Below are 3,718 nucleotides of genomic sequence, written 5' to 3'. Positions count from 1 at the left end.
AGAGAGCATGCCCATTTTTCTTATTGTCCCTGAAAGCTGCCAGAGGCTTGCTTCGAATCCCACCGCTGCTACCAAATCTGTTAAATAACAAAAACTTAAGTAAATTTAAAAAATCTAATTGGCTTTATTAATTGATTTATGAACCAGGCAGCATCCCATCTAGCAAGCAGTGGGGAGCTCCAAAGGGCTACACAAAAGGAAATGTTTTTAAAGATAATGAGGGAGTGGGAAAAAAGGAAATTATTAGCCAAGAACCCATTGTTTTAAGCAAAGTTGTCCTTCTAAGGAGAATTGAAGGGATCTATCAGTATATTTCCTCGTGCTGACCAGGAAATCCCCATGTTGACTGGTTGAAGGCTATTATTTCTGTGTGGTTGAAACTGCAGTTAGGTTAGGCATTAAGCATTGCTTTACTGATTTGAGGTCTTAACCTAAGTGACACCATTTTGAGCCTGATTTTCTTTTTAACAACGATAAAAACAAAAAATAAACGCCTTGTGGAGAAAAGCAAATGCAAAAGCTCTTCTACTTAGCTGTCTTAGATGTTTAGCATAGTTTGTTCCCAAGAATATTTGTGTTTAGACAAACTCTTTGAAGCCAAGTCACCCTTTTCTGTGAAGTACACTGCCCCATGTATCTTATAAAGCAGTGATCCTCAAGGTGTGAAGGTAAGGGTGGGTTGGGGTGAAGGGGGTATTTTGCTTCTCCAATGTTAAAAAGAAAACCACAGCCCCAAAATGGTGTCACTTAGGTTGAATCCCTAAATTGAGGATTAATACTAATCTAATTGCAGTTTAGGGGCATCTGGCTAACTCAGGCAATAGAGAATGCGATTCTTGATATTAGGGTTGTGGGTTCAAGCCCTATGTTGGGTGTGGAGATTACTTTAAAAAATACAATCTTTTAAAAAAAGGAAAAAAAAGAAATTGTAAACGAGAAAATACATAAAAAATATAATAATTGCAGTTTCAACCTCCCCCAGAAATGTAGTCTTTACCAGTAAATAATGTTTTTTGATCAGTGCCAGTCTTCCTCATGGGCCCTCTCCATCCCCCAAAGGCAGATGAGGTCAACTGCAGATAAGACTCCTTGCCTTTCCCCACAAGTGATAGAAGTATCTCCCAGAACAATCCTTTTCTTTTGCTAATAGCTTTCTTGTCCCACCTTCCTTCTATAAAAACTTTCCGTTTTGTATAATTCATCATAGCATTCTTCTGTTTGCTAGATGGGATGCTGCCTGATTTGTGAATTATTTAATAAAGCCAATTAGATCTTTAAAATTTACTCAGTTGAATTTTTTATTTAACATCGAAGACACTGGAGACATTTTTGGTTGTCATAACTGGAGGGACAAGGGTGTAGTGCTACTGACACCTAGTAGGTTGAGGCCAGGAACGTTCAAATATTCTACAATTAAAATTGCCAGATTTAGCAAATAAAATACACAAGGGGTAGTGTCTCCACATAAAATACAGAACTCTCAATTATATATGAATCTTAAATTAACACTGTTGTTTACCTGAAAATCAAATTTAACAGGTCACCATGTATTTTATCCGGTGATTTTACTCCTAATGCACAGGACAGGCCCCCAATACAAAGAATTATCCAGGCCAAAATGTCCCGACTGCGGAGGTTAAGAAATCCTGTCACAGAACAGTGGTTTTCAAAACCTAGTTTGCATCAGGATCGCCTCAAGGGACATAAAGACAGGGATTGCTGGGCCTGCCCTCAGTTTCTCATTCGACATTGCTCCAGGGACATTGCTCCAGGATTTGCTTTTTTACTAAGTTCCCAGGTGAAGCAGCTGTTGGTCTGGGGCCGCACTGGAGAACTGCTGGGTCCGCCTTTTGGTGGATGTGGAGCCAAAAGACACAACCACGCCAAAGAATAGGAAAATTAGAGTTTTACTTGCAACTAGGAGAAAACCGGGGATCTTTCCCAAAACAGTGTCTCCTCCTTTGAACAAAATTGGGTAAGTTTCAAGCTAAGGGAGCATACAGATTCCTGAAGGGGTTTTCACAAGGGGAATCCATAATGGCAGTGGGGTAGAAGTCATCCTAAGTTGACTGAGTCCAGGTCAAACTCAATGCCAGCCACGGTCGGCCCCATCAATTCTGTGGCTCCATTTGGTCTTGTTATCTGGGTGCTCGGAGAGGTTTAGATCCTGCAAAAGTAACCGAAGTATGCGTGTCAGGTAGTCTTCACTCCTGAGTCAGCCCTGGGAGTTTTGCCGCTGATTTGTTGTACCTTACATAATTATGTGGCTGTTGGCTCTTATATTCTTTGGCAAGATGGCCGGAGGGCCTAGAATGACTTTTCTTCTGTCGAGAAAGCGATGACTGTCTTTTCCCAGAGACCCCCTACATCTTCCTGTTTACAGAACCACCATCATAGAGCGAAAAATGGCTTCGTGCCTTTGCGAGTACGAGCGACAAACGTGTCTGAGCTACTTCGGGAGTGAGCTGGGTGAGAGGAGCCGGCGTGCAATTCCGCGGACATTTCTGCCGCTTTTACCAACCCGCGGAGGTACTTTCCAGTTCCCTCTAGGCTCCGCGGAGGCCCGGGCCTCTCGGTGGTTGCTCGGGTCGGGGGCGTGGCCGGGGCGTGGTCGGGGCGGGACACAGAAGGCGAGCCCGGGCGCCGCGAGCGCTCTGGTGCCGGACGTTGCGCGGCCGCGACGCCCCAGCTCTCGCAGTCGGGCACTCGGGGTTCGTTGCGCCGCGCTGCGTCGCGCGCAGCTCGCCCAGACTTCGGCCGCCCGGAGCGCGGAGGTAGGCGTCGGCCCGTTCGAGTCGCTGACCTGCCCTGGTTTGGGTGTGTGAGAGGCAGGGCCTGGCGTTGCGTTTTCTCAACGGTGCCCGAGGCGGGGGCCCTCCGTGCCGTGCGCGGATGGTGGGCGGGAGGGACTGGTTCAGGGACAATGGGCTCCTGGGCACCAAGCTGCTAGGGGCCGGCAGTGGCGCTCCTGCAGCGGGGCGGGGAGGCTGGCCGGGCGCTGCGGACTCAGCCAGGGCGACCTGAGAACCTTTGGGCAGCCAGGGTGCTCTGACGCAGGATGCCCTGGGGAACAGGGGCCGGGACCTGTGGGCGGAGTCGGGGCTGCGGTGGGGCCTGGTGGGGCGCAGATCGCGTGCCACGCACCCTCAGGGAAGGGGTGGCTCTGCGACGTGCGGATGCAGCGGGTCTCGGGCGCTTCTATCGCTCCTGCCTGCCCCTGCGATTGCGGAGTGTCTTTTGTTTACCTCTCCCTTTTTCCGTTTGATGTTGTGATTGGGGCAGGGGGGAAGGGGGCCGCTGTCTCACAAAGGCTTTTCCGGAGCCGTTTTGCACGTGGCTCAACTTTGAGGCGTTTACATTTATAAAATGTCTTTTTTTTATTCTTTTTGAAATAATTTCAGAATTTAAAAAAATGTTTAGAAACTAGTACAAAGTATTCTCACCTTTTATTCCTTTAGGCTCCCCAAATGTTAACATCTAATTTAACAGAACAGGAAAACTAGGACACTTTATCTACAGATTTTATTCGGATTGGCCTGCTCCTCTCACCCATTTCCTTTCTGTGGGATAGGATCCAAGTCAGGATTTAGTTGCATTTAGTTGTGTTGTCTCACTGGAAAAATTTACATTTTAAACAGTGGAGCCCCCCCCCCCCCCCCCCCCCCCCCCCCCCCCCCCCACCCCATGCGCCGCCGCGCCACCCACATAGACAAAGGGC

The 3,718-nt window shown here is 48.0% G+C and overlaps 1 protein-coding gene across 2 annotated transcripts in view; it reads left to right on the top strand.

Annotated features, from left to right (window-relative positions):
* The first annotated feature begins 2,644 nt into the window (after positions 1-2,644).
* The window catches only part of PGBD2 (piggyBac transposable element derived 2), a 33,097-nt gene continuing 32,023 nt past the window's right edge, over positions 2,645-3,718 (top strand). Inside the window, exon 1 of one of the 2 annotated variants that reach the window (XM_025853220.2) lies at positions 2,645-2,774. The gene's annotated coding sequence lies outside the window, so the exon portion shown is untranslated. The remainder of the gene's footprint in view (positions 2,775-3,718) is intronic. The other variant, XM_073889281.1, reaches the window with a different exon arrangement.

The sequence above is a fragment of the Callorhinus ursinus genome, unplaced genomic scaffold (assembly GCF_003265705.2).
Source record: "Callorhinus ursinus isolate GAN/ISIS: 27379988/994484 unplaced genomic scaffold, GSC_fseal_2.0 scaffold105, whole genome shotgun sequence".
Classification (NCBI taxonomy): Eukaryota; Metazoa; Chordata; class Mammalia; order Carnivora; family Otariidae; genus Callorhinus; species Callorhinus ursinus.
The sequence above is the reverse complement of the archived record's forward strand: the minus strand, read 5'-3'. Positions and strand labels throughout refer to the sequence as shown.